The sequence below is a fragment of the Melanaphis sacchari genome, unplaced genomic scaffold (assembly GCF_002803265.2).
Source record: "Melanaphis sacchari strain LSU unplaced genomic scaffold, SCAv2.0 Contig53_pilon_pilon, whole genome shotgun sequence".
NCBI lineage: Eukaryota > Metazoa > Arthropoda > Insecta > Hemiptera > Aphididae > Melanaphis > Melanaphis sacchari.
Window position 1 is genome coordinate 458,281 of NW_020271371.1, and position 14,655 is coordinate 472,935.

Below are 14,655 nucleotides of genomic sequence, written 5' to 3' on the forward strand. Positions count from 1 at the left end.
TTATTACGCACACACATTTTTGATTTGTGAACGTGTTTAATTGTTTAAATATTTACCATGATTAATTATGTAGGTAAAATGCCAACAATAGCTTAATGCTAAACTTTTATAACCAAAATCATTGATTAGGGTATTATACAATTTTGTTCTTTTAAATGTTTGGTTTAATTTTAATAGTATTTACTTTTTTTTTTAAATGTAATGTCGTCTATAACGTTCATAATATTATATTGCATTTTGTTTAGGTTAGGTGTTGTTTTTTATTTATATCAAAATATAAACTGTAATTCAATTAATTGCACCATTTTTTAAGGATTGAATGTATACAATTGTGTATGTATTTTTTTAGATTACAACCAACAATGATACGAAACCAGAAAAAACTAATTTTCATTACCTGGTAAATGGTATGTAACTAAAATTTAAATTATTCTCGATATTTTATTTGAATTTCTTTTATAAAACCTTCGAAAACAGATGTGTGACATTCAGATAATACTTCGTTTAAATTATTATAAATAAGCAAGTGCGTAATTATGTCTATGTGGTATAATAGAATGTATGTTTAAATTATCTAGTATTTCTTTATGAATAATATAGTTAAAAATGTATACGTTTTCAACAGACCATTAAGTTTAATTAGTTTTACTTTACCACAAGGAATAAATATTTGTTGATACTAACAAATAATTATATTTATAAATAATAATATTCTAGTATGGTCATAAATTATGTTTTGAAGGATAGAATAAAAATATTCTTGTGAGAACAAAAATAATGTTTCTGTTTATATTGTTTATAGAAATGAGATTTATTTTTGATATTTCACCAACAATCTTGAGGTAATCCCAAGCCACAGTTAATAATATATATATATATAATAGTTAATGAATACTTAATTACTTTATATAGTACAACAGTGAAAGTCTGGACGAAATTAAGAAAGGTGGGTTCATTGACATTTCTTCAAATTATAAGTTACTAGTAATGAAAAGTTGTAAGTTATACATAGTTTATTAGCACTTACTTCAGAATAAAATGTCAGAAACATTTTTAAGTTCAAAGTTTATTTTTCTTTTATACTAATAATAAATACATTCAAAATTTATAACATAATATAATTTTAATAAAATGTTAAGACTCCTAGATAATTGTATCATACATTCATGTTATAAGTTCAATCAATAAATTATAATATTTTAAAGATTTTTTGCAAACCCAACTGTTATTTGTTTCTTATATAATTTAAAGTTATTTTCTGATGTAAATGAATAAGATGTTACTTATGTAGTAGAGAAATAATAAAAAATGTTGATAACGCTAATTTATTTATTATCATCTTAACGGAGGGTTTGAATAAAATCTTAACCTGTATAAAATCACTCTAAGATATTCAGAAAATATAATTGGTATTTTTATATACATTTTACAAATTGGTAGAATTTTCATGATTTTTATTTTTTCGATATTTTCAACTTAGTAGCTGCTAAATAATTAACTTATACTCCTAACTCTTAATTACTTTTAGTATCACTATGCTGTTCTCGAAGTTGCCAAAATTTACAATATATGTTACTACAATAAAATTCTTTGAAATTAAGCGTGAAATCTTTCTACCACATTATTTGTGTATTACGTATCTTCCATCAATAACACTATACCATTATACTCATTCTAAAGAGTAGTTAAAAATATTGGATGTATAGCTTGTCTTTTCCATTAATTGGACGTCCAATTATGTAAGTTTCTTCCACAATAATACCAAGTCTAATATGTATTCTCTCATCAAATGTTTCATTTTATGGATTATACATAAATATATATATATATATATATATATATATAAAATATACATTTATTATTTAAAATGTATAAACGAAGATCAATAAAAATAAACAAACACTTATTACACTATAGCTAATATGTAACAATATAACTATGCATTTTTGTATTCAATAAGAAACTTAATAGTAATAAAAATTTAGTATACATTAAACCTTTTATCCATGATTTATATTTTATGAACAGTACCTACACATTTTATTAATATTGTGTAAATGGACAGTTTCAATTGAACATTATTTTCCTAAATTAGATATATTTTCCCTATTAAATATTTCACATGTTACCTCAAAGGAACAAATGAAAATTTAGTATCGAAAGAAATCTGAAACTTGTTTTTCTTGTTCGATACTCAATAATGTCAATAAATATTTACTAGAAATGTTGAGTAATCATTTTAGCTGACTAAAAAACTGAATAAATAAATCGTTTGTTATCATTGCTGTTTTAAGACAATACTTTATATTTTTATGATATTTTAATAACAATAGTGGTTTTTATTTTAATAAATATGTCGAGTTTTCAAAAAATATATTTTAAATTTTAATATAATGTAGTTTCTAAGAGCATAATCTGACAAGCCTCAATTACTCATGCGTAAACCAATAATTTAAAAAGTAAAATCATCATTTTAAAATAATAATTTTGACAAAACAATCTAAAATATGTAAATAAATGTAAGACATTATTTTTGTTTAAATTGCCTTACTTATAACAAAATGAAACGAAGCACGAGTTTTCAAAAGACTTGTGAGTTGTAAAAATGGTAAAATAAGGAATTTAAATCCTTTTAATAAATTTATTTATTTAGACTATATAGTTACTAAAAATAAAACTATTTTTTTATAACTCTAGACTTGATATTTTCAATTATTATTCGAGGTATAATCAGAGCAAAAAATAATATTTATGAAATGTCTAGCAAAAATTGCATGATTTTTAATCGAATCAACTGTAATACTATTTTTTTTTTTTCATTTGTTTACGCATAAAAATATAATATCCATGAATAACTTTATTAATTTTTATTAATTTAAACTCATTCAAAACATCGATATGGTCTTCTCAGAAATAATGAAATAATGAAATAACGAAAAAATATTAAAATTAAGATTAAAATCTAAACAAAAATTAATATTTTTGTATTTTCTGCATTATATAATTTTTAATTTGTGTTAAAGCGCGCACATCTAAACACGGAAATGTAGGTAACGTAGAATTTTATCACCGGTTGTACATATTGTATATATTATAATAATTGTATAATATAGAAAATCACATCAGGCAGTCTCCAGTTAAGTATAGAAATTATACATAATATATTGTCGGTCTACGAGTTGATTTGACTTATAGTGTGGTCAATAATAAAATGTGACATTGTCATGAATCATGATGAATCCATAGAGCTAAGCAAACACAACCGTAAGTTCATGCCCACGCGTGTCCTATATATTATGTATAGAATGATTTACCATACAGTTCACACTCCTTTTATCTTTAAATAATGTTTTTTTTTTTCAAATTCTAGTTTTTAGAATTTTCAAAATATTGTAAGACCATATTAGTATTGTCTATTAGTTAAATTTTTTACTACTTAAAAAGTGTCTTATGCCGATGTAAACTAATTTTTAAATGAGTCTATAAGAAATATTTTCTTCTACAGTTAATTACCAAGTAGATGATTTTAATTTAAATTTTATTGAATGTTTATCAAAATATTCAAAAAAGTATGATTTCTGAATCATTAATATATATATATATGACGTATTAAGGATTATAGTCTTTAAAAATGGTCTCACATAAAATATATAATGTTCAATCTATTGTATTTATACTTGTATAGTTTTTACAATTTATAAAATTTTAGTAAATTGGTATTAATTAATATAATTTTAAAACCATTAAAGTTCCTATGTATTTTTAACCTATTATATAATATTATTCTTATTATAACCTACTATACCTATATAAAGATAAATAACTCAGAAACTACTTGTTCGAAGTTCTATTCAGATGCTTCAATATTTAAAAAAAATCATCTGCTTAGTTATTATTAATTAAAAAAAATTATTTTTTTAATCTATTTACAATGAAAAGACCAAAAGGTGATTATTGATAATAACAATACATTTTAATTTTTATGGTATAGTAGAATATTCCTTAAGTAATAAAAAAATCTAAGTATTTTGTATATGTTCCTTATATATATATATATATATATATATAATGTATTATTATACAAAACAGAAAAATGTTATTTAAGAAATACATGGGGATGAGCATGCTTGGTAAATTATTCAATATACTATTATAATAAATGGTACCCATATAATATTATATTGGTATTTATTATTTATTTGTAAATTTGAAATTTGAAATGTCATAGCAACTCGGATACGTGCTTTATCGCCAATAATTGTCGTCGGCGATTGGATTCAATTTCGTATGTAGGTATATGAGAAACTATGTTACGCCTTTGTTATATTTTATATATTACATTAAATTTAGGTCAATAACTGCAGTACTTCTATGCACATGCATATCAGTTTCAACGTGTCTTCTGTGGCATAATATTATTGTAAGTCTAAAAATGTATAGGATTTAGTATAGGTATTTTTCATGATCCCCAAATGGATACATATTTGTGAGTACAATACGAGTATACACGGTTTATACATTAATAAATTCAAAAAAGCGATTTCTTGGAGTATTTGAGTTCTGAGATAATTTTTTTAAGTATTTTTTAGTAAATCATATATATTTTTTTTAGTTTTGAGATCATTTACTTCTATTTTTATAAGACTCGAGTAAATTCATCAATTATTTTGGTTTTATTTAAATTTCCTACAAATACATGAAATACAATGTTTTATAACAATGAAATAAAAATCTCTGAATTAAAAAAAAAAATTACACATTTAAATTATTCATACATTTAATTTTTATGAATTATAATTTAGGATGTATTTAATTTTTAGGTATAAAATATTGTTTAGTATAATATAAAGCTATACTAAAGCATTGTTTTCATGTAATTTTACTATAATTTTTAACCACATACTTATATATACATACATTTTGTTATTTCATTTTATTATATTTAATATTTTTTGTTTTTAATGTTTTATTGTTTTATAAAAATTTTAACCTTAATTATTATTGTGTATTATTGTAATATTATTTTATTTTATGTGTATACGATTGTTTTTCTTACAATCTACTTAATGTTATATTATTTGTACTATACTATATTCAGTCATTACTCATTGCCACCATCGTCATACATTAATACGTGCATAATTATTATTTATTATAGTATATATGATATATACTATAGCAATATTTATGTTGAACACTGACCACGGTCAACGAATAGAATATTATTAGGTTACGTTCATATGACTACACACAAGCACGCGCGTTAGTGGAACGCGTAAAAAAATATGGCCGACAAACGATTTAGCGTGTAACACATATTATTATAATAATATTTCAGGTTTCGTGGTCGGCAACACATGCGAGGTAAACCACGCTGTCTTAATAATAAACACTATAAAAAAAAATCGACGGATTTCAATAGAATTATAAAATTTATTAAAATCAATTCTGTATGATTTAAGTATATCGTTATACGAGTAAATCGGGATTATACGTGTATACAGGGTTGGTTTTATGTAAGATTTATAAGATTTTTATATTCAAAACATACGCAATGTGTGTACATTTGAATTCCGACACATGAAAAACTCACGATAATACAGACTTTTCGAAATATAATTTTTTCTGAATATTCTAATATAGGTATTCAGTTCAAACTTTGAACGAGGTTTTTGAGTTATTTTACTTTGTACAATGTACAATGATCTCTACTGAATATTTAAATACATAATATTAAATATTGCAATAAAATGAATAATGCGCGAGGGCTTAGATATGTGGTTATACACAATAAATATTAGAAGTAGGCACACGTTATCGACCATTCTAGTGTAAAACTAAAATAATTAAAAAAAAATAGAATCTTAATAAACCGTGGGGTATGTAGAAATGTGATAAAATGCGCGGTGGGTGAGTGTCAGTGGGTGGATTCCCAGTTTGGACCGCTCCCCGATTAAACTGTATTAGAGTAATCGTGTCGGGTATATCATACTCGGTGTATTCACGAAAACTGTAATAATAAAATATTATGTGCTGATCAAAAATTAACAATATTATTATGATGTACCTCGGGACACTTTCTGCACGAGTAGCGGAAATACTTCACAATATTATTATCATAAGTCATCACTTCGTCAGCGTGAAAAAATAACAACAATACAACATGTGCACACGTTCGCGCCGAAATTGGTTTGCCGTATAAAATATTCGCATTTCACGCTCGCCACCTCCACCGCCGGCACACCTTGTTGAAGAACACGCATCTACAATGCATTAAAATATAATAGGACATAATATATTATGTATACATTATTTCGACGTTTTTTGGTTACACTCGACCGACCCGAGTTTTCGGTACAAAAATAATTTATCGTCCAGAACGGGTCTCGTACATACGCTATGATAATGATTATTGTTTGATACCATAATATAATAATAATAATATAATGATTCAACGTGTACACCGTAAGGAGTACGCTGCACTTAAAATATTATGTGTGTAGACTATATAGTATATACAACATACGCGATTTCCGGTATCGCCCACACCCGCCTCGCCGAGGTCCACCCTCCCCAACTCTGCTACCGTCGTAATTATTTGCAGTATTAACGAGCTCACGGAAACCGATGTATAAAAAATACATTGCCTGTATACTTTTATATTAAAAAAAAAAACTGTTCGATTTCACTGGATATCAGGATTCAAGACTTAAATAATTATTTGTACCTACGTACCAATATTGCACATCTGTAAGTGTCTCGTCTGGACTAGCATGACGTGTTGTTTCCGTCTTTTACAAGAACGTAACATAATAACTTAACACATGGTACACATTTAATTTGATTATTTTTATTATAGAACACACTTTTTTATTACCGAACTTGAAGGTAACATAATTAATCTGTGGTTTGGTTGGAAGTGTTTTTTTTCCCGATATTTTAATTTTGAAATGAGATATGGGTCTAATTTTATACTTATAACTCTTAAAATTAAAGTATCAAAATAACACCCCAAAAAAACAAAGAAAATGTTATTCGTTTCACCTAGGTTTATTAAATTATTAAAATTAAAATTGTTAGAGTATCGTAGTATTTCATACCAAGCAAACTAGACTTTCAGAGTTACTAAGTTAAGTGAAATAAAGGCTGAATAATACTCGTTTACTTAAATTAAAAACTGTATATTGTTTCTTAAATTTATATTTATATATTTTATTTTTATGAGTGATAACTGATAATTAATTAGTACTAAAGTGGTTGTAAAACAGTCATATACATTTTATTTACATTGATTAACATTAATTAACATTAAATAATTTACTTATAGGTACAGTTGTAAGTTGTACTATAATAAAATTTGTCTATACAATCTTAAAATATAAATTGAATATAAAAAACAATTGAGCAAAAAAATGTAATATATAATTTAAATAAAGAGGCACCTCCAAAAAATTAATTCAGGACCTTAATATTCTCACATGGCAAAACTGATAGCAAATATATTAATATTTCAAACTTTTAGAATTTATTGTGTCATGATTATTCTCGTAACATTATCTGGCAACATTGGAAACCAGTTTCTAAGGAAAATATAAAATATTTTATTAACCATGTCCAATAATAACAAAAATGTTCTGTTTTAATAATATGACAACATAAGCTATGATGTTTTTCTTTGTTGTTACTATTTTGAAATATTTAAAAATTAGTTAAAAATGGATTTGTTTTAAAAACTCATTGTGCTTATTTATTATTAATTCTACATGTACAGTGTAATCATATTTTAATGGGTACTTGTATTTTAATGTGATTAAATTATTATGTTCATCTCGGGTCATTATATTATATTATTAAAATATTATGTGTATACAACAATTTTCAATAATATCGTCCTTGACGGGCCAACGATTTTTTTTTATTATAGCATAATATTATGGTACCTTTATTGAATAGAGTCTTCAGTTAATCCACGCGCGCGCACAAATTTTATTGGTCTTTCCCCTCACTCGCCGCTCTCGCGAGTTATTTATTTATAATCCCATTCGGTAATATAATAATATTAAATTATACAGGTATGCCTACAGGCACAAGTATCTACCACGTGGTATGGCAACGATTATTTTCCCGTAAAAATTTCACAATATTCGGCACCAGGCTGATGCTTTTTTAGCGTACCTTACCTACTACCTACTATACGACGTCAATGACGACGACTACAACAACAACAACAATGATGACGACGACGACGACGACGACGACGTAGACGTGCAGGCTGCTTCAGTAATACAATATACGCGTATTATATTATAGTACAGCTGTAATGGACCATAATTTCCTTGTCCAAAAGGGGGACACTTTCTAAAAAAAATCTTTAGAATCACATATAACCTAAATTGGGTAAAATTATAAAATCATTAAGTTATAATTTTACTTTCATTAAATAATAATACTATAAATATTTAATAGTAAAATAACATTTGAATACCAGAATACTTAATAATTATTTATATGTTTTATACACGAATATATAATAGGTATACGATCATCATGTATTTACAATTTAATCATAAATGATGATTGAATAATAATGATAGTGACCAATGATTCGGTGGTGTAACTTAAGATATAACAAAATATTAATTTTTATCATACAATTAAACAATTTTTATCAATACCCATTTTGAATTGTTACGAATGTGACAAAATTGCGGCATCATTTAGAAATTGTGACGCAGATCTTAATATCAATAGAAGTTTGAAGGTCTCACCAAAATATTGTAGGTTATCCATCAATTTTAATTTTACATAAACGAAATTTAAAATAATTATTCATCGATTTTCGTTATGAATCTTGGTTACCTATATTGTTACCGATATTTTATTTAAAAAATATCTATTTCGATATATACGTTGAATTTATGTCACTGGATTATGAGTATGTGTTCGATTTTAAATACTGAAGCGTTTCAATTGCAATATAATGTTGTAAACCCAACACCAAAATATCAATAATCAAATGTGCGTGCGTACATTTTAGGAAACCTTAATTATAAAATGTTGTACAGTAATATGCGACAGTAGATATGCATTAAACGTCGCCACGGTAAAGGGTTTTTTTATTATGATCGGCTTCGGCCAAGGGGTGGCGGGGTGACCGTCATCGTGTGGAAAAGAATATTCGATGACAGATGGTTTGCGGCTTTTTTTCCACACAATATTAATAACAACGTGCGTGTTTAATGTATATTTAATGGGTGCACATAATTGTATGATTCACGTTTTGTAGTCGTCCATGTTTTGCATTGTGTAAGTATTCCATAAAATGTTTGGTTCCCGAGTGCGGGGCGGCGGCGGCGGCCTAACGAAAAACGCCATTTTTCGTTTTACGCATCCTGCGATGTACTACACGTCATAATGTTATATTATTACGGCAAAAAACCTATATTTACAAATATTTATTATTTATTATGACTGCGGGAACATTGGCCCAACTTCATATCTGTTCATAGAGTACATGCATATTATACAAAATTGCGCGGTTCGTTAAATCGATAGATCGTGATGGTTATTGAATCGGCCTTCTCGTCTCGTACACGATAATGTTGAGTTAGCATATGCTACCCACGACCTACCTCAAAAAAAAAACACGTACCAAGGAATGTTTTGAACTCTGTTCAGTTTTCTACCAACAAATATTAATATGTGCCTACTCTTATATAAGTTATAACGATAACTTACCTTTAATAATATTCCTAGTGAATAGCTATTGCTACTAATGCTTCACTATACTTAATTAACCGTAATTCAGATTGAGAAGTTTTGCATTATGCTAGATTACTAAAAAAAAAACATCTGTTGATCAATGTTAATAATTTAAATCATAATCTCAAAAAATTGAACATTTTATGGAGCATCAATTACAGATTTATTTATATGAATCATATATGTTGACGGTTGTGTTTTGTTTCGATACGATTGTCGTATTATGAGTTGCGACCGTATCTCAGAGCTCATTCTAAGACTATATTATATCAGTATATTAATATACATATTTTAAACTATCATAGTCAATTTATTGATGTTTGTCTTAGTATATTCAGTTCTACGTTGGCGACGGACAACCTTCAAGTTTTGACGCTAAATGACATTTCTAATCATTCGGTGTCGAATACATATACAATATACTCGTATATACGCATACATTACATACATATAATAGTGACGTCCAGTAAAACAAATAAGGTCACCAAAGTGTGTACCCCAACGGTTTCCCATGTTTAGAACTTTGATCGTCTCATTGTCAACGGGTTCGTTAGATCATTTTAATTGGTCGTATAAGGATAAATGAAAAAAGAACACAAATTTCAAATCATTTATTGACAACGTATCATTTCTATAGAATGAAATTAATTGTTTAAATGTATTTTATATCGAATGTTTTGTAATCATACAGCATGTATCGTAACGTTGTACATATTTTATATTGCGTTAATAACTTAACTTAAGTACTATATGTTTTCAAGGTACCTTTGTAATAAATAATGATAAACATTAGCTGTAGTAAACCGATTGTGCTGTAGTTAGAACGACCATCAAAGTTTTTACTTCGAACGCATCATAGTACCTATATTTGTTTTGAATACTCCTAAATTAACCCCTAGTGATAGTTACAATCAATACAAAAAGATAAAAATAATAAATAATCATTATAAACTAACCAATTTTTTAATGGACGCAGTATAGAGTGCTAAAAAATATTCCAATAACTTCTATGATTTACCGTGGAAAATAACGTATACCTATTATCCTCTAATCTTACCTTGTGTATAGTAAATTCAAAATAGCTATCTATAATCTAAGATAACCTTTCTGTAAAAAAATAATTTAAGTTACTAGATATTTTTCATTTTTCATAGTGAAGTAATAGAAGTGCAAATTTTAAGGAACATTAAAATTTTTTTTTGCAAGTTGAGTAATTTGAAATACCATCATGAATACACCTTTAAGCCGATTAATTAATTTAAATGCGTGTTATTCTATATATAAATACAAACATGTTTTATTATGATTATTATTTTTTTTTTTCATACAAGCTGTTAGTAATTAAATAATTAATAACAAAATATAATTATATCCCATGTATTATATCGTTTATAATAAATTTATTAAAATAATAATAAATTGTTTATAGTTATAATTACATTGTATACTCATACACACACATACATTTATATATATATATATAAGTATATATTATAGTATTATTATAAAATGTATTGGATCTGCAGCTTTTCATTGTACATTATGTATTTTCAAGGACATATTTTTCCTATACGACTGTATAGAATAAACTGGCATGTTTAAGAATGATCATATTGTAATTATAAATGCTTAGTAAAATTGTTTATTCAATAAATTTTCTAAAATTAAATTCATAATATTTGTCCGACTTGTTATAGTCGTGGATAATAGAATTATATTTTATAACATGTATCTATGGCCTATATGCACGCAAATTAATTTCCTTGTACTAAAGTCGTGTTCAAATATCCTTGATGACTATACATAACAATATAAAAGTATAATGACAACTTCAGAAAACCACGGTTAAAAGAAAAATTATATTAAATTTCAACTTTTAGACATATATAGATTAACTTGACATAAGTACAATATAGATATATTGTCGTTAAGCACGTAATTTATTTATACTCTGTAAATAAATTAAGAACATAACATTAGTTGATATTTTGCACAGTCTATAAACGTATCAACGAAATTAAATGTAAATTATGCAATTATATATAGAACTTTAGTTTATAGTTTTTATGTAGGTACCTACAATTAAAATTAACAAGTAATCAAAATAATTTTGCTGTAATAAAATCAAACAATTTAATGCACATTTTAATTGAACACTGTATTATATATTATATATTATAGTTTAATAAAAATAGTTTTATAATATATTTCACAATTCTACGTAATTATTCTAAATGCATTTTAATAATCTATGATACGTCCTATATTACGATAATTAAAATTAGCTACTATAACCATATTAAATAATGTATATATTATATTATTATGGTTGTCCGTACAGTGGTTTTGAAATCAGCGAAAAACGTAATATTCGGATAAAATGTAACCACGAATATGAATAATGTCAACAGTCATATTATAATAAATATAGGAAATGAGTGCAATAAAAAAATTTTAGCGGTACCATAAAAATCGTTTGGGTTGTTTAATAGTAGGTATGTATAATAATTCAATACAGGTATACTCAACATGGTACTCAGACGAATGGATTGATAGGTATATGTTATAGTATAAGTATTACGAGCATACATATATAGCTTTGTGAACGAATCGTTGTGGTGCAGCAGTCTGTGATATCCACGACAATGACAACAGGTCATCGGAGTAAACAATTTTCGCTCCGCGTAGCATATCCTCCTTGTCTATAATATCAAGCAGCCTCTTTATTGACTACCGATGATCAACGTAGTTCTACGACGACAACGTAATATCTTAACAATATCCGAGCCATTATTATTTGCTACTGCATGCTACTGAAGTATAATACACTATTATATTATATGATATGTACGAGTCTATTACTTATACAGTTATACACGTGCACTGTGCCCACCGTATTACGTTATACACTGTGGTTGCGGTATTGCGGTATAAACGAGTTATTTTTTACCGTCACTCGACTCGTGTGATGAATAACGGTTTATTGTAAGCACTTCGTGTGTGATGTATTAGGTAGACGAGTATCACTGATCACCTCAGCAGCAGTAGTCAATGACAGAATAGTATTAAAATCGTTTCTTTTGCGACGTGTCTTGATAACAATATTTTATTAATAATTAATATACATATTGTATGCATATAAATATGTAGTTCACCGTGTGGCTATGTTATGTCGACGTTTTAAATTATATAACACAATAACATCGCGTACAATATCGTTTTTATGTGTATATTCGTATAATGGACGTGTCTTAATGTGTATATTTATAATCGTGCATATCGCTTTTAGATAACAGTTTCTATAAATGTCAATCGTGACATTGTCTGTACACTCGTATTTACAACTATATGTAGTCTGTTACTATGCCTAGCTAATATTGTATGATTCATCTGCCGAGCAAACAATACGACAATTAACGGTGGCGTTGAACTTCTAAAAACTAACTCTGACCAAAACAAAGCACAACGGTTTCTGACAATTGTTTTTGTTTTTGTCTTAGCAAGATAATGGGCTCTTACGGTAATAATCGGAAACTATAGTTCAAGCGTACAGTATATGATATTAAAGTTGTATACTGAAGGTTTTTGTGGTTTTACACTAATGTGTTCGATGGCAAAAATGCTTAAAACCGTGTGTACCCGTGAGAGTTTTGAAACGTAGTATTTATATGGTATATAATCCGTTAGGGATTGTGAAAACGTTCATCGCAATTTGTTCACTATCGGATACAATAGTGAAAGTTTTCGTATTAGGTGAACGACACCCACTCATTCGAGATTACTGCGGTGGCGGGACGAAATAATAATAATAAATAAATAAAATAAAAGGCATTATAACGTTACAGAGATACAATAATACATACGTAGTTTATACCTACATGTGTATGTTTATCATATAGAAGAACGCGACGCGGGTATAGATATGTATAAATTATAGGTAGGAATATATTATTTACACAGTGGCCTACGCTCTCCGCGAGCCCACGACCGAGATAACAAACAATCACACTCGGACGGAAATATTTTCGAAGGCTGGAAATGAAAAAAATAAAATAAAATGAATATTAAAAATTGTTATTTATTGTGCGTTATTGCGAATCACGTTTTGGCCCGACGATCCGTATAATAGTCGTACACGCGTACAACAACAACTACAACGCAATGACGTAGTGTATACAATATATTTCCTGTATAAAAGAAATGGGTACGCGTGTACGATAAATTATAAATCCGTTTCATGAAATACAAACCGTTTTACAACGGAGATCATCAATGGTATACACTTTAGGGTACGGTGGAGGTTACGGCGAATGTTCCCGCGCGCAATGCAATATACCGCGTGTACACCGTGGGACGGACAATTATCCACAAACCGCGTAAGCGGTCGTAAAATATCGCACTATATACGGCGGTGTCCGAGTACATACATAATATATAAATAATATTTATATACAGACACTAAATTTCGTGATTTGTTAGCGTTTTGTATTCCAATGCCGCCGCTGCCGACGACGACGACGATGCCGATAACACAGCGCTGCAAGTGCATCGCCGCTGCACCGCTGTTGCAGCTGTAGAGCTCTGCCTACGAACATGCAATAATAATAATAATAATAATAATAATAACAAAAACAGCTCGTACAACAGCAGTTCACCGTAAAATGTAATACTTATATATAATAATAATACGTGCAGCATGCGCATAAATTATATCTTGACACGGAGACTGTTGGTTGGAATATCGGACGTCGATCATCGCACGTCATTCATTCATGTTATATATTATTATTAACTATTTTACTTCACATCATAACGTTCGTATTCATTATTTAATGTGTATAGTACAGACTATAGTCATATACTAATATCACTGTCGCTCCGTTGTAGTACGAT